The sequence below is a fragment of the Tupaia chinensis genome, unplaced genomic scaffold, assembly GCF_000334495.1.
Source record: "Tupaia chinensis unplaced genomic scaffold, TupChi_1.0 Scaffold143705_1, whole genome shotgun sequence".
In the NCBI taxonomy this organism is placed as follows: Eukaryota; Metazoa; Chordata; class Mammalia; order Scandentia; family Tupaiidae; genus Tupaia; species Tupaia belangeri.
The window spans coordinates 941,680-963,195 of NW_006203553.1; positions in this window are offsets into that span (position 1 = coordinate 941,680).

The window sequence follows — 21,516 nt, forward strand, 5'->3', positions numbered from 1 at the left end:
GCTGGCTGGCCCCTGTCCCTGCCAACCCTGCTCCACCACCATCCCTGTCTCCCTCCTCCCCACCTTGCCAGTGCTCCTCGGGTGCTTCACCGGAAAGCTCCTTCCTCAGAACACGCGGGAAGGCGCTGCGAGTCCTGAGTGCCAAGGTGTTTCACTTCCCAAGTCACCTCCTTAACAACAGCACCCCAAGGCAGAAATGGAAGTGACCCCCGCGGCGCCCAGGAGAGGCGGCTGCGGACCACTTCCCCATGGCCCTGTCTCCTGGAGAAGCTGGAACCCCGCGCCCCCATTCTCCCCAGGCAGGGTTCTGGCCCCCCAGGGCTGAGCAGGGCTGAGTGTGGGCTGGCGTCTGAGTCCCGGCCGCTGCAGGAAGGGAAGCTGCTCAGATCCCCAGCTTCCTGCTGGACCGGCCTCGGTTCCAACACCCCCTCAGGGAGGTGGCTGGGAATGTTTGTCCTGTAAACTCTTAGGTAACTGCTCTGTTCTACCAGAGCGGATCACGGGGCGAGGAGGGAAAAGATGAGTGTTTCTGTGGGCAGCCCAAGGCCCCGAGTCGGAGCCAGCAGCCACGTTGACCACCCCTCTCTGAAGACGAGCACTGTGCAGGCAGCCAGCCGGAAATGGCGTTCCCTGTCGAGTGCAAATCAAAGCGGTTTGAAGGACCCAGGGGACCAGACTTGTGCCACATACACGCACCCTCGCCCCCAGACACCTTGCTCTAGAAACCACTCCCGCCAGAAGGCGCAGCCAACAAACCAGCCTGTTGTGAAGAACCACTTTCTGGAATGCTGGCCCCTCTGCCAGAGTTCCAGAGATTTGCTCTCCCACTGGTTCCCTTACGGCTGCGTTTTTCATTATTTCTTCCGCCGTGTTCTGCGTCTCCCCCTCCCTTAGCTCGGGTCATCCTGTTTGTTTTGAAAAGCCAAAAGCTGTCCCAAGCACACTGAAGCCAGCTTGTTCTGAAGGCCAGGAAGAGCCGTGCTGGCCTCTGCAGAGGAACATGACGGGGGGAGCTCGGCCCAGAAGGCCCCAGGCCCCCGGCCGCTCCCTTCGAGGCCTTTCCCTGTGGCCTTGCTCACCGCACCGTAGGTGCTACTGATAAAGGCGCAGCCAGCCCCTCTCCTCGGATGTGTTTCTCTCCCTGTGTTTGTTTCAACTGAAGTCTAATTCGCATGCAGTGACACGTGCACATCTAAAGCATACAGCTCAGGGAGCTCCTGCAAACACCCGGGAGGACTCCTCAGGGAAACGCAGATGACGAAAATCTGTGTGTGGACTTCAGAACTGTTTGCACCAAAATTAACTCATCATTTTTTTTTCCATTGAGGCATTTTATTTGTATGTGTGTATCACATCCCTAGAAAAGGAATCCCAGGACTCTCCCTCTTGCATGTTTCCATCCTGATTCTTTGTGGTGCACGCTGCCGGTTGAGGCTGTCAGTACCAGGAAGCCAGCTGATGGGGATGGCACGGCGACTCTGTCCTGTCTCTAGACCTTTGAGCTGCGCTTCTCCTGGGGCTGATCACTCCACACATACTCATGAAAGCAGAAGACGAAGTCAAAGAGATCAAACAGATCTGCTTCCTTGTGTTGTGAACAAGTCTGATCGAAAGTCAGAGACACGTGGCAAGCCTTGTTTAACCTGCCTGAGGTTCGCAGCGATCTTCCCAGCCCTGTGGTCATCGGTGCTGTCGAACTCGCCGACGTGACCATGCGTCGTCATCACAGCTAGGCACTGGACAGTGACCGTGGAGCAGGGCTAACAAGGACCTGGCATTTGCCTCTCTTCTGCTCGGCGATGCTCTCGAGAACATCAGCCGGGGCATTCGTGCGTACCATTTTAGCGGCACGGAAAGAGGGCGGAAGGAGCATAACTTACTCTTTAATTCCATTTTGCACAAAGTTTTTGAAGGCCCCACCTATACTCATGTAAGCACCACTCAAACCCAAACACTAGACCTTTTCTGAGACCCCAGGAATCACCCGAAGCACGTCCCCTAACGCTGCTCTGCTCTCTCCTCATTCTAAGCTGCCTCCCTGTTATCACCCTGGGCTTCACCAACTCAGGCTACCCTTCCCTCCTCTGCCCCCAATCCCGCCTAGCTGGGTAAGGGAGCTCGGGCACATTCCACTGCTTTCTTTTTAAACTTATCAGCCTGGGCCAGCAGGTGGCAAGGAGGTGAAGACGCTATAACCCATTTGGCCAGCTTCGCTGTTCGAGTCCCAGACACAGAGGCTTGAAAATCATTCCAGGCACGTTTATGTGTATGCCCAAAATCCTGAGAAGAGGATGGAGGAGGTGTGGTGGGGCCATTCCCTCTCTGTCTCTTCTGGCGAGCGCACATGCCCTATGCCCTGCTATCAGCCTGAGACTCAGAGGTGTCATTCTCCGCTGACCACGCAGCCAGTTAGGAACGGTGTCCGGGTGAGAACCTGGCTCTTCCCGTCTGCTCCCGGCGCTCTCTCCTCTGCCTGCTTCGTTAGTAGCAGAGACATGGCTGTCTTCAGGGTACAAAGCCCCCGCCCTCCTACATGAGGCTCCATCTGGACACAGAGCAAACTCAGGCAGGGGGACAGGTGTGTGGGGGCCCCCTTTGTGCAGGGGCTGGGTCCAGGCTACGTCTCTTGGGCCAGATTACTGGGTTCCATTATTCAATCTGTTTATCCAATCGCTCACGTTTCCTGAATCGCCCCTGAATCTCCAGGAGGCTGTGAGGGTACGGTCATTTAGCATAGCCCACACCTTCAGACGCACAAACACATGAGCCGGAAACCCGTTCGCAGTCCTAACTCCTTCAAGCAGCGCTTAGCCAGTCTCCAGAGCCTACTCCTGCGGACCTTCCAGTCCACGACACGCCCAGCTTCACAACCGGGTCCCTCCATCTCGCTTTTTCCCCACCTTGGCTGCAAACTCTGTTCCCCCTTCCAAGAGGAGCCCTGCCCTCGGGCCCAGCCTCTGCTGTTCAGGACTCAGACTGAAAGTCTCTTCCTTCAGAAGCTTGCCAGTTCCAACACTCCCCCAAAATGGACCGTCCCTTCGGTCTCGGGCAATGGCGTCTCACCCTAGCCAGGCTGGGGCCATGAATCCTCAGCACCTGCATGGCTCTGGTCCACCGAGGGGCACTCGGGCCAGGCCTTAAGCCAGCATGTTCTTGAACAAGGCCTGTGGCTGGCTTGATATGGTGGTCATACACAAAAATGACATGACGTCGAAGTCTTCATTAAACGTCGCCGTGGGGCAGGCGCCACTCTGGGTGCTTCATCTATCGGGACCGGCAGGTAGCGTAGTGGCTAAGGTGCTGGACTTACGCATGGCTGATGGCAGTTCAGTCCTGGACCTGGCAGCTTGGAAATCACGCTAGGTATATGTGTGTGCCCTGTATCCCAGGAGGAGAATGGAGGAGGAGGGATTGTGATGTGGCCATCCCCCCAGGAGGTGATGTCTCACTTTCTCTCTTGTCTCTCTCTGGTGAGCACATGTGCCCTATGGCAAAAACCTTAAAAACACAACAAAACTTTCTCATATGGGCTGCTTATCCTGCTCTCTGGTCTGACGTCACGTCTTAGGGCTCGGAGGAGGTCCCGTAAACTTGACTCGTAGCCTCCGTAGATTTGATTCAAGTTGGATTTTTTTCATAGTTTCTTTTTATTTATCGTAGGCCTTAAAAATGCTAATTGAATTATTTGAAGGGTGATTTTATTTATTTTGTCAATTTCATCCCCATTATGTCTAAAAACATAAGAGTTGATGGGAAAAATTATCCCAGCTCTGGAAATTATTCAATATAGAGAAATTTATCTTAAAAGCAACCTCTTGGGACCATGTCTGTTCTTTTCCAGGCATTTAAAATGCCACAAAGATCACCCTTCATAGAGAGAAAGCTCACACCCACCTAGATTTAGGGTGCAGGATAGAGTTGGGTGTCCCTGTCCGAGAGGCAGGACCAGTATGCAGGCCGTCCCGACTCTGGCACTCACTGGTGTGTGCTGGGTTCCTCGGGCACTGTCCGCCCAAAGCCTCCGGAGCCACCCCTCCATCCATGAATCTCTCGGTCTGAGCAGGAGCGGAGACAGGAAGTCTGCTCAAGACAGGCTGGCGAGCGATGGGTCTGCGTCCGAGGAGGGGCCGTCATTGGCATAGATTGCATCCTTGCACCCTGCACGGGATTAAACGCTTCAGGATAGACAGCATCCGGGTCAAAGCAAAGAGTGAAGAACACACCACAGGGTGAGCAGTAGGCGGGCTGGGCCCCAAAGAGGCCAAGAGCAGGGGCAGAAAGAAACCCACGTGAGGTCCATAAGAAAGGACACACCTGGGGCCAGCAGGGGGCAGGGGTTAAGGCACTGGATTCCTACATGGCTAACCGTGGTTCAAGTCCTAAACCTGGCAGCTTGCTTTCTCACTTTCTATTTCTCTCTTTCTCTCTCTCTCTGGTGAGCATACACGTCCTATAGCAAATTTTAAAATAATAATAATAATAATAGAAGTAGATAAAGAAATAATAAATTTTTTTTAATAAAAAAGAGGGACCAGCAAGTGGTATGGTGGTTAATGTGCTGGACTCCCACACGTACAACTATGTTTCGAGTCCCAGACCTGGTGGCTGGAAATTCATCCCGGGCATCTGTGTATGCATACCCAAAGTCCCGAGAGGAAAATGGAAGAGAAGGGACTGTGGCATGGCCATCCTTCCTGGAGGATGGTTTCTTGCTTTCTGTCTCTCTGTCCCTCTCTGTCTTTCTGGTGAGCACATGCACGCTATAGCAAAAACTCGCCAAAAAAAAAAATAAATAAATAAATAAAAATAAAAAAGAAAAAGAAAAAGAAAGAAAAGAGAAAGGACACACCTGAGGTGTGACAATGTCAGGGATGACAGCGATGACCACCAGATAAGGACACCATTCTTCTAAGGTGAGCAAAGGGGCAGGCAGCCTCTCTCCTGCAAGGGTTAGAACAAGCACTCTCTCCATGACCCAAAGAGAAGAGGGGACAAAGGCTCTCTCTGCAGAAGTCTCCAGCAGCTAGCTGGGCCTTCAAGTAAGGTGCAGACTCAACACTGGCACCTTAAGGGGTTTCTTCAGAGGGCAGAGGGAGGCGCATCCACTTGGGATTAGAGTTACATTAGAAGTAGCTGAAGTTGGACGTCTTTGTTTCAGTTGCCCCCTTTCATGTCCGACCCCTCCTTAACTCCTCCCTCCCCTTCCTCTCCATTTCAGACTCTTTACCCTCATGACCTCTGCCCTTGGCCCTCCTAAGGAAGGCTCAGGTGTGTGCTGTCCTCACCTCCATGTAAAGACGTCTCCCAGGTGCTCTGCTGCAGCCATGACCTTCCAGGAAAGGCTCCCATCTACTAGAAGGACTTCTGGTTGACAACGAGGTGGGCTTCTGAGGCAGGAAAGACTCAGATCCTGGAGGTTATGAGTGAGGCCTGCCTTGAACATCTCAGGCCACTCTTCTCTGGAACTTTTTTTCTGACACCCTTTGGGAGTATTAATATCTGAGGATAGAGAACCCAGAATGATCTATGTGCATATATATATATATATGTATATATATATATATATTTCTTTTTTTTTTCAAAAAATTAATTTTTTAATTTATAATAAAGAGAGAGCATGTGTGTACGAGAGAGAACAGGAGCCTCTAACAGGCCCTGGTCAGGCCTTGCTCCCTGGTCAGGCCTTGCTCCCTGGTCAGGCCTTGCTCCCTTTGCCCAGACCTCCAGCGTGGCAGGATCCCAGGCTGCACACACACCCAGCGGGCCAAGGCCAGAGACCTGCACCATGGTCAGCCAAGTGGCCTCCAGCGCTGTAGTCCAGCATGGTGTCAACTGCATCTCAGGGTCTGGGCCGGTATAGTAACCTCTTCTCAAGGTAGTTTACACGTCTCTCCAAGTTACACATATCCAGTCTTCAGTGGTTTTCATCCATGGCTGAAATTTCTACTCACCTGGGCAAATATTTTAAAATCGTGACATTTAAACTTCATGGACAATACACGAACCTATTGGCACTTCAGCCTGGGTGCTGGTGCTTCTGAGGGTTCCTAAGTGGTTCTACAGGCAGCAGAAGTGTGGGCCCTTGACTTAGATTTGAGGGGACGAGTTCTATGAGGCATATCTAAAACCAAACAGCAAAGCCACACCCCTAATTCCCCACTTCTGAGAAAAAAATTAATTCAACACTCTCTGAGCTGACTCATGTGGTATTTACTCTCATGTTTCTAGATCATTTTATTGGGACTTCTTGATTTCTTTTCAGCTTTAATTACCTACTGACTTCCCACCATGGAAAATAAGATTGAGCTCCCTTATACCACCATCACCCAGCCTTCAAACTCATACTTCCAGCCCCGCATCATCCTAATGCAGGTCTGATGTGGTTGCATCAGTATTCCTATTATGAGGATTTTCTTTTTGCTTAATTAACTTTCTATGTACTTTTCACTAATTGAACCTCAAATTGTTCCCTTCACAATAGGTTGAAATCTTTTGAGGAAATGATTCTGCCTTGTGATTTCCAACCTGAATGGGCTCCTGGTAAGGATGCTGCAGAATGAACCCACCCTGCCCCCATCATCAGTCTAGGGATTTCAGCCCCTTCTTGTGCTGAATTCCCTGTCTTCTTGTTGCTTTGTGCTGAATTCCCTGTCTTCTTGTTGCTATGGTTTGAATGTCCTACCAAAATTCATCTTGTTGAAGTTTGCTTTGATAGGATTAAGAGTGTCCAAACTTTTTTTTGAGAGACAGCTTTTTGCTATAGGGTGTGTGTGCTTGCCAGAGAGAAAGAAAGTGAAAAATCACATTGCAATCCCTTCTCCTCCATTCTCCTCTTGGGATTTTGGGCACACATAAGCTTGCATCCAGCATGAGTTTCAAGCCACCAGGTCCAGGACTCGATCTGTGGTAGACCACACGGGAGTCCAGTGCCTAAACCACTAAGCCACCTGTTGGCCCAAAAAGGTGAAAATTTAATCCAGCTATTGCATTGAAAGATAAGGCCTTGAGGGTGAGATTAGAATTCAAGTCACCAGGTGGGTCTCCATGGTTGAATCCTGATGGCTCATTAGGAGAGAAAGAGAGACACAGGGACACACACGCTCTGCTCATGTTCCCACCCACTGATCCACGTCAACAGCGCAGAATCCCCACCACAAGAAGACCCTTCCAAGGTGCGCTCCCTGACCTTGGACACCCAAAACCATGAGCTAAATAAACCTCTCTATAAATTATCCATTGTGTATTCAGTTGTTGGTGACAGAAAAGTGGACTAAACCACTTGTTTTCCTCTTATTTTTGCTTTCTTCCTTGTTTTTATGTATTCTGTTTCTGAGGAGAAAGTATAAGAGAGAAGTTTGAAATCTTTACTGAAAATTCATTATTGTCTTTCTGGAGAGAGTTTGGCTAGATATAAAATTGTAGCATGGAAATCATTTTTTCTCAGAATTTGGAAGACATAGTTTAATCATATTCTAATTTTCTGGGGTGCTAAGTCCGGTTGAGAAAATCCAATGTCATTTTGATACTTCATAATTTGCAGGAAGCTTTCTCTTTCTCTCTCTGAAAGTTTTTTAGATCTTTCCCTTAATTCCAACAAGCTGAAACTTCGTGATGAAGCACGCGATGCCTCTCTGTTCCCAACCACATACCAGGTTCTTTGTTCAGGAAACACACACCCTAGGGTCCGAGAACTTGGATAATTTAATTAATACGTTTCTTCTTTCATTTACCCTGCCTCTTTTGAACCTCCTGTTGTTTGGATATCAAATGCCTAGGATTTGTCTTTTAAATTTTTTGTTCTTTTTCTCTTCTAAATCTTTCTCTTTTTTCCACTTTCTGGCTGATTTCTTCTTTTTTTTTTTTTTTTTTTTCTTTTGGAGAGGTTTTGTTATAGGGCGCATGCGCCCGCCAGACAGACAGAGAGACAGAGAGATAGAAAGCGAGAAATCACCCGCAGAGGGGATGGTCATGCCGCAATCCTTTCTCCTCCATTCTCCTCTCGGGATCTTGGGCACGCGCACACACGTGCCTGGCGTGAGTTTAAGCCACTGGGTCCAGGACTCGAAGCGCGGTCAACTACGTGGGAGTCCAGCGACATAGCCATTACGCTAACTTCTGGTCCCTGGCTGATTTCTTCATCTCTTCCAAGTTTTCAAAGTGTTCTTATTTTTGTTTAGAATGTGCATGGATTTACAGGGGAGGGGAGAGAGAGAGCAAAAAGAACCTTCCACAGGGTCTTGCCATGCTGTGATCCACCCTCAACCCCGGCCCACACCCAGCCCTCCAGCTTGTTAGGATCTTGGGCACATACTCCTGCCTGGCATGTTTCATGTTGATCAGAGTATCCAAACCCATGGTCAGCCATGGAGAGTCCTATGCTGCATTTCACTTTGCTACTAAGCAGGCTACCAAGGCTAGGCTTCCAGCTTTCTATTAAAAATTTCACGTCCGCTCTATTATTTTGAGTTGCTAGGATCTCCTGGTCTCAGAATGTTCCTTGTGTAGAGCATCTTGTTGTTTTAAGGGCACTATGTCTCATCTAAAGAGGACTTTAGAAACCACCCAGTGAGGGGGCATGTGTGGTTCTGCAGCTTAGATGTCAAACTATCTGAGACTCACCACACCACAGAATCACCTCCAAGGGCCAGGAGAGCTCTCACCAGCATAATGCGTGGACAGAGGAGGAACACTGACCCAGAAGGATGCCTTCTCTCCTAACCGTGCACAAACCTCCCATTTCTTTCTTTCTTTCTTTAAAAAAAAATTATTTAACTTTTATTTAGTTATTTAAATTGGAACAAAGGAGGGAGGGTACCCCCAGGGCCCAGAGTGGAGGATGGGCCTGAGTGTGGAACAGGCAAAGGAGCAAAGAGGACGGGGACCTGGTAAGCCGCATCCTGCTTCTAAGTTGCATGCCGGAGGCTCTGAGCTTGCAGAAATCCAAACAAGCCTTGTCTCGGGTACTTTCCCCTTTCATTTCCAAGTTAATGTATACTTTAAGGGAAACGGACTCCGTGCAGCTCCGAATCACATACAACAAACTCCTCTAAGAGCCACTTGATGTTGGGAGCTTGGGGCCAACTTGGAGCAACTTGATACAAGATGTTCTTTTCATTTATTGATTGATTTTGCCTGATGCTGTTTCCTGTCGCTTTTTCTCCACCCAAGGTCCAAGATTTCCAACAAACTCCAGGAACCTACTGAAAGGGGACCTGCTCTTTCTCCTTTTCCTTGACGGTTAAAGGGAGTTTATAGGAGCCTGGGGATATCGGGCTCGGCTCTGTCAAAAAAACCACGTGGCCCTAGGTGCTCACACCCCAAGGCCTTCCCTGGGACTCTAGCCCAAGGCTGTGTTTGAGGCAGGGTTGGCCAGCAGGACTCCGGTGTCCTGCGCTGACAGCGCGCACCCACCCAGCCCTGTTGCACAGCGGCAAACCTCACCCCTGCACAATGGTGGGGCGTGCTCTCCTGCTACCCAGAGCCTGACCCCCTAAAAGACCCCGGGGGAGGCAGACGCCCAGCAGCAGGATTTTCCTCCCAGCCGGCTCCTCTGCTGGCCCTGAGTGCGCCCCGGCTGACCCTGGGGCCCAGCCGTCCCACGGTGAACCTCATTTGTCCAGGGTCTCATCACCAGCCCAGGCCAACGCCTTGTCACGTAGCCACCGCAGCCTGGCTCCAAGGTGCGGAAACACCAGAAAGGGTGTCCAGGCGAGGTCTCTGAACCCCACGTTCCCACATGTGTCTTACAGCCGGTATCGAGAGGGGTGTCCCATGAACGGGCATCTTCCTTGTCCCCACGTTTTTACTCTACGTTTTAGCGCGGAGGCTGCAAAGCCCCTCACAGGGGAGAGTCCCACCTGGCCCGGAGAAAAGCATCATGCGAACTGAAAACCACCTCAGGGTTGGTTGGTGGGCTTTCCACCTTGTCTGTTCCCCTCGGGGCTGAGGGGGTGCACGGTAACCTTACGTGGCCTGACGTTAGGGGTGCCCGTGCTCAGCACTCCGCCCCAGTGACTGGGCGATGCCCCGCTGTGGCCGGCAGTCCTGTCAGTGCGAGGTTGTTGGGGGCCGGTGGGCACTGCAGCAGTCACATGGTGCCCCGCGAGGCTGACCCGTGTGGGGCGCCTGGGGTTCCCCTCCCGGGACCTCCATGAGCATGCTGTGTGCACACGCGTGTGCCCATGACCCAGGCCGCTGCCATCAGAGGAGGACGGCAGGACCGGGCCCTGTTTACGGGTGCCTGTCTGTCTCCCTCTCTCGTTCTACTTCTCTCACTCGTGCGGGGAATAAACAAGTACATTTTTAAAATGATGGCTGGGGAGGAGAGGACGGAAATTAGGAATACTGCTAGGAATTAAAACACCAAGTCCAGGAAGCGCGATGAAATGAGTCGGCAGAGCAGGAAGCCCACGGGGCTTGGATTAGCAGAGTTCTCGGCTGGGAGTCCAAAGGATGAAGCAGGGCTCTGCTGCCACTGTGTGCCTTCGCCCTCTGCTTTCTGTTGGGGACAACGTCCCCGTGCAAGGCTCTGACTGAGATTTAAAGTGTGTGTGTGTGTGTGTGTGTGTGTGTGTGCGCGCGTGTGGGGTGATGTCTCTGTGTGGGTGTGCAGGTGTGTCTATGTGTGTGTGTGGGAGGATGTCTGTGTGTGGGGGGTGTCCCAATGTGGGGGGGGTGTCTGCATGTCTGAGTGGGGGTGGTGTGTGGGTACGTCTATATGGGCATGTATGTGTCTGTGTGGGGGCATGTCTGTGGGTGAGTGTGTGGGTACATCTATATCGGTGGGTGGGTGTGTCTGTGTGTGGGGACGTCTGTGTGTGGGTGAGTGTGTGGGTGTGTCTATATGGGAGTGTGTGTGTGTCGGTGTGTGGGGATAGCTATGTGTATGGGTTGTGTGTGGGGATGTCTATGTGTGTGTGTAGGTGTGTCTGTGTGTGGGTAGTGCACGGGTGTGTCTGTACAAGTGTGTTTACGTGTGGGGGTATGTCTGCATGTCTGTATGTGGTGGTGTGCAGGTGTGTCTGTATGGTGAGTGTGAGTGTGTGTGTGCACATGTGCGTACCTCCCTGAGCCTCTTCTGTAAGAGCATGCACTGTCAGGTCGTCAGGAGCTCAGGGGCTCAGGGGAGAGGGGAGGAAGGACACAGGGCTGCAGGGCTGGCCCGACGCCGAGGGTGGCTGAGCGATAACGTCTCGGGGCCACTCCTCTCAGCACCAGGCAGCTCTCTGGCCAGCCTGCCCTGCTGTGCCGACCTGCACTCCAACATGCGCCCCAGCCCCGGGTCCCTCCCTGGCCTCAGCTCCTGAGCAGGCAGGACAGGTGGCAGCTTGGGGCAGTTGATGCAGACGTTAGACTTCAGGTTCACTTTCGCCAACTCTGAGGGACACTGGGCACCTCTGCTTGGGGCTCCTTCCCTCCAGCTTCATAAAAACTCGTCCACAGGCCGGGTCCAGATAGTTACACCATGTGAGTGGTGGTGGGTTAGGAAAGACTCCGGGCCATTAAACAGCAGAGTCTCAGCAGTCCCAGGGGGCTCTCAGTGAGGGGGTTGCCCCTGGACCATTTTCCTACTCATTTCAGAAAGATTGTCCCCAGAGCAGGCCCCGAGCTCCCAGGCTGGCTACCTGGGAGCCCCAACATGGGCGTAACTCCAGCAGCTCTGTCTCACCAACGGGCCTGGAAGCACAGCCTGGCTTTAGGGAGGAGCCTGATCGGGTCTACTGGCCATGCTGTGGTGGGGACCCCTGGAAAGAGCAAGGTTTGGGGCCAACGGGCCTGGGCCTGAGGCACACACACTGCCTTTCATGAACAGGAGCACTGTGCCAACCAACACACGGGCAGGTGGGAAGTGGGGCGGCTGAGGGCCAAGCCGCTTGACTTCCTCAGGTGCCCTGCCAGCGGGACTGGTCCTTGTTCTGTTCCTCACAAAAGGCCCCTGTGCTCACTAAGGGGCTGGCCACAGGCGCTGGCAGCCCCCCAGTCTAGAGGCACTGCCTGGGCCTGTCTCTCTGCCTCTCGGACAGGGGACGCTTCTAAGTAGCTAATCTGAAGCACTCAGCAAAGCCAGGGCCTTCCGGGGAGCTCCTGGCCTTAAATGGTCAGCTTCCGCCTCCTTTTTCCTCTCCCTTGGTCTTTTAGGATTTAGGGTATTTCTATTCATAAACTCTGCCTTCTTTTCTCTGGAACACCCATAGTCACCACTGCCCTCACCCTGCAGGGTCTGAAACGGCCCCAGCACCTTTGAAACCTGTCCAGGCGAGTCGTGGGTACTCTGCTGTGCCTCTCATCCAGGTACTAGTCTACCCAAGGATAGTCTGCCCTACGGGTCGCCTTGGATGGTTGACCCGTCACAGACACTGCTCCAGAGACGGTAATAAGCATGTACCCAACGTGTCTACAATGAGCCAGGCACAGGGCCGGGGGGTGACAATGCCAGGCACCTGCGGTGGGAATCCTTTCCAGGAAAGGGTGGCAAGAAGGAACAGAGGCAACAGGATGTGGTCAAGGCTGTCCAGAGATTGCCCAATGAGCTCTTCTGCTCACGGCAGAAGAACCACCCTGGCTGAGCACAGACTAGGAAGCAGGTTCAGGGTTGCAAAAAGTGTAGCAGCCCAGGCCTTATCCAGGGCCTTCCAAACCAGAATGTCAGGAAAACGCATCTTATTAAGTTTCTCAAGGGAGTCTTATGTTCACAAAATGTTGAGACTCATTATCCAGTTTGAGAATCCCTGCCCTGGACAGAGTGCACAGAAATGAGGCCACTTTGGGGCTGTCAGGTGGTGTGACGGTGAGCTGCTGGGCTCCCACATGGCTGACCACAGTTAGAGTCCTAGACCTGGCGGCTCACTTTCTCTATGATCAAATTAAAAATAATAATAAGTAAAACTAAAGAAATAATTTTTAAAAGGTGCTGACATTTTTGGCTTGTTTAAGTAACGGTGTTTATTTAAATTTTTATTTTCGTTGAAAGAAATAATCAGAGGACATTTTCTCATATGTATTTATATACCATATGTAAAGGGGTAGATCCTAGTTTTATGGAGCAGTAGCATATAAAATAGGGACCAGCAGGTGGCATGCTGGTTAAAGCACTGGATTCCCTCCATAGCTAACCACGGTTCAAGTCCTGGACTCAGTCACTTGAAAAAAAATCATACTGGGCTTGTGTGTATGTGTGCCTAAAATCCTAAGACGAGACTGGAGGAAAAGGGATTGTGGCATGACCATGCCCTCTAGGGGGATATTTCCCACTTTCGTTCTCTCTGTATCTCTCAGGCAAGTACACACAACTTACGGCAAAAACAAAAACACATGAAAGATAAAACGTCCTACCTTGGCCATTTAAAGTGTATATTTAAGTGCATTAAGTGTATCAGTTTTGTGGTGAACCCATCAGCACCACCCAGCCCCAAATTCTTATCTCTCAAAACTAAAAGTCTGAACCCATTAAAAGACAATTCTTATCCTCTCTCCCCCGAGCCCTTGACAAGCACCATCCTTTCTGCCTGGGAGTTGGTCTGTTCCAGGCACCTGGTATGAATGCCCTCACAGTCTTTGTCTTTCGGCAACTGACTTCTTTCACTTAGTGTAATATCCTCAAGGCTCATCCACATCGTAGCATGCGTTAGTTTCCTTACTGTCTAAGGAGTGTCTTCCTGTTCTGTTACCCATAGGTACCACACATTTTGTCTGTCTGTTATTCTGTCCTGAGCACTTGGAGGACTTCCTTTTGACTACTGTGCACAATGCTGCTATGAACATGAGTGTGCAGACATGTCTTCAAGACCCCACTTGCATTCTTTTGGTTACACACACAGAGGTGGGATTGCTGACCACGTAACTTCTATTTTTAAGTTTTTGAGGAACTGCCATGCCATTTCCACAGTGGCTCTACCATTTTATATTCCCATCAAGAGAACAGAAGAACTCCAATTTCCCTCCATCCTTGCCAACATTTATCTGTTTGCGCGTGCATCTGTGTGTGTGTGTGTGTGTGTGTGTGTGTGTGTGTTTATAGTGGTCATCTTAATGGATGTAAGGTGGGACCCCACTGTGGTTTTGATTTGCATTTCCCTAAGGATTAGGGATACTTATTATGGACTTATCTGCCATTTGAGTATCTCTTTGGGATAATGTTTGAGTTTCAAAGATGAGTGAGGAATGAGGGAGATCTCATGTGGAAGGAATAAAGTAACAAAATCGCGGGGCATGGAGGGGTGTGCTGTGAGAACGGGAGCCCTCAGAGGGAGGAGGGGCAGATGAAGTCCGGCCAGGTGGCTCTCTCATGTCATTGGAGGGGACGCTGGTTGACACTGGTCCACCCAGCACCCTACAGACTGGGCACTTGCCACAAGCAGCCCATGCGAGGAATGCCAGGCTCTCTGTCCTGGGAAAAGGTTTAGAGAGCAAGCACGCCAGTGCGGTGCCTGGTCTAGCCGCTCCCTTTTCCCGAAGTGAGCTGCAGCTGGGGTTATTATTTGCACCAGAAAGCATCGACTGACATGAATATGACAGGAATCAAAAAGAGATATAGAGTCCTTAGTGCTTATAATGTCTCAGAAACTTATGTAAGTTAAATTCCCTTTATTCACGCTTCCTACTATTCTGCAGACATAAAATTTCATTGTCTTAGATGTCTTCCCAAGTAAATTGTTTTCTCTGTTCTTGGGGTTTCTAGAATCAGAGGAGAAATACAGTTCACCTAAGCCTCTGTTTTTACTTAACTGATGATTGAGAAAGGAGGCAGAAAATGTCTTTGTCAAGGGCTTTAAAGTAGTGAGAAAATATTTTTTTAATGATTTAGAAGGATGGGTCCAGAATATTTCTATCAAATCTTGTTGGCGTGAAGAGTGTATTTACAAGAGTCTTGTGACAAGAGGAGGTGGGTTGAGAGGAAAGCCTTTCGTCCTGACAGATCCAGGAGGAAAGGTGTATTGTACAAGAGGACTGAGAAGATCTACAGGGGAAAGAAAAGCTGGCCGAGAAAAGCTCACCAGGAGCAGAGAGGGAAAACTAGCACATGAAGAGAAAAGATGAGGTCCGAGAATGTAAGAAGGTGTTCAATGCTGCTGCTTAAAACACACACAGTGATTGTAGTGTGGTTACAGTTAAGAAAGAGGATCATTTGATGGCACAATGGTTACATCACTGGACTACCATGTAGTCAAGTGCGGTTCGAGTCCTGGACTCAGCAACTTAAAACTCACGCTGGGTGTGTGTGTGCCCAAAATCCTGAGTGGAGAATGGAGAAGTGATTGCAACATGCCATCCCCCCAGGAGGTGATTTCTCGCTTTCTGTCTCTCTGTCTTTCTAGCAAGCACACACGCCCTACAGCAAAAATACCCCCCCCAAAAGAAAAAGACAAAGAAAGAAAGAGGGTCATCTGACACCTAAGCTCTCTCCAACACCACTATCAAGCATATCATTGTATTTTTACTATAATGTATACATCCACTCCACAATTATTTGTGCCGTGTCTAGTACACACCAGCCTCTGCACTGGGCAAGTAGTATCACCTCATTTCACAAAAGCGATAATTAGGCTTAGAGAATTTAGTAAGTGGTGGAGCCAGAATTGAAGTGAGAGTCTTTACATGGTGTGTAGAAAGTCTATTTTGATTTTTTAGTAGCAGAGCTAGGAAAACTCTGCCCACCATGTATAAGAACTTGGACTACATCCCATAAGCAGTAGGTGGTAAACTTTTTGAGCAAAGGTATTACTCTAGCAGATCTTTGTCTTAGAGAAAAGAACTCTCCTCCTCCCCGGTATAAGGCAACTGTGAAAATCCAGGCACGACGTGACGAAGGCTCGAGCTGAAGCGGTTGCAGTAGAAATGGGAGATAGGAGAAGGTTTGGGGAAAATAGAAGGTTCTCTGCAAGACACGATGACTAGATAAGGGGGTGGGGGCCCCAAAACAACTTCCTCCCACAGCCGCAGGAAGCTGTGTGTGGCCTCACCTCCCACCAAGGCGGAGCATGCTGCCGGGAGACGACCACGGCTGCATGAACCAGAGCGTCTTAGAGAAGGAATCAGTGCTCTCTCTCCCCCGTGGGCCTGGGGTTTCTCAGCCTGTTCTTCTCTATGCTCTCAAAGTATAGCAGGTCCTAGCACAGTCCAGCCACACCCAGAACGCCATGGGCTCAGCTTTGGCTATTAGCGGAAGGTCGCCTTCCCATGTGGGCCTCTCTGTAGGGCTGCGCGTGGCATCTGGCTGGCTCAGTGCAAGAGAGAGGCAGAGGGGCAGAGACAGAGAGAAGCCAGATGGAGGCCTCGGTATCTTTTATAACCTGAAGTCAGACGTGCTGCTGGATTCTCTCGATCACGCAGACTGGCCGTGAAACAGTGCACGGGAACCACACGTGAGTGTGCACACCAGGAGGCAGAGATCACTGGGGCTGTCCCGGAGGATGTCTGCCATGCTGGGAAACTCCCCATGAGTGCCCATCCCACAGTGCACCTGTTAAACAGCTGAAAAGAAAGACAATTCAACCTACTTTCTTTTCCTTCACTTTTTCCAGTGTAATCACACCATAGAAAACTTCATAAACTCGGGCCAGTCAGTGATGTGGCTCAGGTGGCTGGATCCTACCTGGCTGACTCTAGGGTTTGAGTCCTAGACCCAGTGACTTGAAAAACATTCCGGGCAGGGACCAGCAGATGCCATAGGGGTTATGTCTCTGGACTGCCATGTGACTGACCGTGATTCAAGTCCTGGATCCTAGGGTTGGAAATCATGCCAGACATATGTGCGTGCATGCCAAAAATCCCAGGAGGAGAATGAAGGAGAAGGGATTGCGGCATGGCCATCTCCCCTAGGAAGTGATTTCTTACTTTCTCTTTCACTGTCTCTGTCTCTCTATCTCTCCAGTGATCACATACGCCCTAAGGTGAAAAAAACTCTCAAAAAAAAAAAATAAAAATAACACGCTAGGCATATGTGCATGCATACCCAAAATCCTAAAAGGAAAATGGTGGAGGAAGGATCACAGTAGCTCTCTCTCCTGAGGGGTGCTTGCTCATCCTCCCATTCCCTGACCCCAGTCTTTCTCTGGTGAGCAAATAAGCTCCATGGCAAATCTTTTTTAAAGGAGGAAAAGGAAAAGAAGACTTTGTGAGCTTGATGTTGCCTACATGCCGACCTCCAGCGGGCCCATTTCCGTCGTGCTCCCTCTCATGAACCCTTCACGCACACCGCCAGCCCAAGTGCGACGTCATGCACTCACAACTCAGCAGTGCAGCTCGGCACTTTATATTGTCTTATTGTTTTTCATGCAATTCTAGGAAATTCCCCAGCTAGGACACACGCTCCCGTGAGGAGGGGCCGTGTGTCTTCTCTACATCTGTAAGGGGCCACGGTAGCACGCCCGATGCTAGACTTACGGCTGTGGTTTAATCAGGAGGTATCCACTGATTGACTAGAGGCCCCCTCAAAGCCTCAGTTTTATAGTCTGGGAATTTGAGGAGTCAGCGAGGAAGAGCCTCGGTCAGATGAATCATCAGTCGGGTCCAGTACTTACTCCACGGGCGGCTGCTTATCCGGCTGGGGAACGGAGGCCGGCCAGTGCAGGGCTGAGAGCTGACGCCTGCATGTAGCTGGGCCTAGTGCTGAAGCCGCTCTCGCACCGAGCTTCCCAATAACTCACGAGGCTCTTAGAAGCCTTGTTCCTGCACACCCAGGCTGGCTGTGTGCAGTCTGCCTGGCAGGCACTGATGCTGCGAGAGGAAATGCTTCCTAACAAGCAGACTTCCTTTTCAATCTCTCCGTAGTTCGCAAAGTGGTTCTGAAATGGGAAGCATGTCTGCTCTGCAGAACGGAAGGGCCACTTGCCTTGCACAAAGCTGACATTGCGCACCTGTAAGCCATGTGGCTCTGAGTCTAGCCTACTCCTTAGCACCAGGTCACACAGCAGTCAGTGACGTGGGCCACTGGATTCAGCCCAGGGCTGCTGAATCAGGCCTGGTGCCAGTCAAGGGCACGGGCATTGATGAGCCTCAGTGGCAGCCCCAGTGTCTGATCGCAATCCTGTGAGCAGAGCTTGAGCCCTCTCTATCCTGCCGGCTTGGGTCACTTGGGGTTAACAGGGTCCTACTATGCATTCGATAACCCAGAATGGCCTCTGGGGACCTGTGCCTCCTGCTCTTGCAGTGAACGTGCATGGCTCCCGTGCTGTCCTGCTCAGCTTTTCCTATCAGTGATTTTGCTTTTGTGGTGACTCTGGGGAGAAAGCCTGTGAAAAATGTTTTGTTAGATTATACTGCCCCGACTCCGATGAATTGCTCTGTAAATCACACCATTGTTAAAGTGTCCTAGGAAAAGTAAAGCTCTTTCCGGGCCTCAGAGAGCACAAGGGTATTAATCAGAGGCAAGCACTGCAGCAGGAGCATTTGAAAAAGAGAAGAAGGTAGGGGAAGGGGAAAAGGGGCAGGGGGAAAAATTAAAAACACGGTTTTTAATCCACGGTGCTTGGAGAAGCGCATACAACGGGCTGGGAGCCAAACCGAGATGTCTCCACTCTTCCATAAATACTCTGATATACGAATGCATTATCTCGAACACTTAGGCCCATTTGGTTTTATAGCAAAACAATTCTGCACACCTGCTGCATCTTAATGACCTGGTTCAAGCAGCGCAGAGTGAGAACGGGGGTGCTGTGGAGGTGGACTCTATGAATCAGGAAGAACTTTTAATCAGATTCAGCAGGGCCCTGTAGCAGTCGCTGAGACAAGGACAGGTTCGGGCATCTCACAAACACTCCTGAGGGCACCTGTGCTTGACCACAACACAATGCACTGAACCCAGTTCGCATTCAAGGCTCTGGGTGCAAACCCTAAAGACGGGGAGCAGTTGCACCACCGTTGGACTCTCGGATTTTTACTTAGAACAACTAGTAGCAGGCCGATGGCTTTTCCTGACAGCCCATAAACCACTCTGCACTAGGTATGATGGAAAAACACAAGGAAAAAATAAAGGCTGTCGTCTATTACAACAAACCAAATTCTAGAACATTAGTCAACACAATGCCGCTCAGAAGAAGTTGGGCTTGCTTCTCTTTCTGTGAGGTTTCTTGTTTGGTTTCTAACAAAATCTAATTTAAAGTAGACAGCTTGTGCCCTTAAATAACTGATTTATTGTCCAATGATACGTGACAAGCATGAAAAAGAATTACCTTTAAACATATATTAGAGACAAATTGTTTACATCCCAGACCTCCAAAACAGAATTTTACAAGTGGAGAGAGGGACAGATTTCCACTGACTCATGGCAAAGAAAACATTGCAACGAAGGTCTACCTCTTCCTGTCCCTTCTGCATCTACTCACCCACCCCCAGCCCCAACACACAAAGAAAACAAAGGTCACTTGACACACCATTAACCTTGTGATATTTTTGTATACAATGATTATAAGTACGTGACTAGACTCTGGAGTCAGCAGGTCTAAGCGTGGATCATGGCTCCATGTCCCTTGAGCGATATTAATTCTCCAGGCCTCAGTTTCTTCATCTGTAAAATGGAAATAATAATAGCATTGATCTTACATAATTGTGAAAAATAAACTGAGGTAATCCATATAAAGGGCTCAGAACATTACCAGGAATGGTAAATGCTCAATAATGTCATTATGATAAGCACTATATGTGTGTGTATATATATATATATATATACACACACATACAGCACTGCCTTGTTATTTATGTATACATACATTCACATAATTCTTTTAAAGAAATAAAAGGACCATACACTACATACGGTTCTGGTCATCATTTTTGTTTTCTTTTTTTTAATTATTTATTTTATTTATTTTCTTTCTTTCTTTCTTTCTTTCTTTCTTTCTTTCTAATTTGACCAGAGAGACAGAGAGAGAGGGAGAAAGTGAGAAAGCAACCCACTAGGTCAGATCTGGGACTCGAACTGTAGTCAACCATGTGGAAGTTCAGTGCCTTAACCACCATGCTACCTACCAGCCCCTTGGTCATCACTTTTTAATGTGCAGGATATTATGATAATTTTTACACATCATTTGTCCCCCCCAGCATCAGTTTTAATGCTACAAAGTATGCCATGACACGAACGTGTGCTAATGTATCTAGCCAACCTCCTGTGTTGGAGAGTCAGGTTGCTTCCAATTCTTGATATCAATACCCTGTGAAGAACCACCTTATAGAGAGTTCTTGCACACATCATTGGTCATTGCCTTAGGATAAATTCTCAGGACCAGAACTACTGAATTGAAGAGGTACAATTGAAATATTCTAAAAATAATATGTTACAGAAAATGAGAAAGAAAAAAACATAATTTTACTACACAAATACAATTTATAATACTAATATAATTTGGGTAATTTAGATGTTACAATATATTTTTCCCTTGGAAGACATAGAAGCTTGAAGTTAAAGATAGACAGATGTTTATTATTTCTGCTCCCTTCTGAAAGTCATGCAAATGACAATAAAGGACTAGAAAATGTAAACCCACAATGTTGGGAAGAAAGGAATAGGGGATGGCAACAGGCAAAAGATATAAACACCTTTTGAGACCAGCAGACCAGATGAGTGATAATTCACTTAGGGTATCAGAAGGAACTAAAATCCATGCCATGACTTGAAATCCATGACTATCTTTAAAGGAAGCAACTAGCCCCTCCAAACCCATTCTGTTTCCCTGAAGAAGAGAGATGATTTACCTTCTGGAAGAGGCTGAACCAGACAGGTTCTGGGTCAGGAACATGAGGCACTTCTGGCTGTTGGATATGGCATCTTAACAAAAAGTGTGCATTTAAGTGAAAGTTGACATATCTACTAAAAGATACGACTCCAGTTCTGTTTCTCAGCTCAATTCTCAGAATGCTGGCAATCTGGCTCATCCACCCTCTCCTGTCCCTACTCCCAGATAGGAGATTTGAGAATTCTTACATGAGAAACTGGTGGATTCAAGAGAAATAATAAGAGGTTTCCTCCAAGAAAATGTACCACACATAAGCTATGGTAAAGCCCAACAACCAGCAAGTATCCCCCCAAACTCCTTGCAGTAAAGGATAAGTACACATTTGAAAAAAGTTCCCAACATGAAACACACCAAAATAAACTAAACTAATTGAAAAGAGGAACTCAGAAAAAAAAATAGGGCAAGAAGAGAAAAAAATATTGCATCCATGAAATAAGAACAGAAGATTATTATTTTCTTCAGAAGTCTATTTTTTAAAAAAAAATTAGAGAACAAGAAAAGGCTCTGCATATTTAAACATTTAAAGGGTAGAGAAAATCAACATTTTTTTTTTTTTGGAAGACAATTGAGGAAATCTCCCAGAAGAGTGGAACAAAAAAAGTTATAGAAGGGTATAAATAAAGGATATGGTTACAGATGTGAAGAATAAGAAAATTTGAGCCAGACATTCAAGAAAAAGAAAACAGATGAGAGGAAATTATTAAAGAATCAATGCTGGGACTGAACAAAAGGAAAGTGATACACAATACAGTGAATGAGAAAAAGACACATCATTCTGTAATTTCAT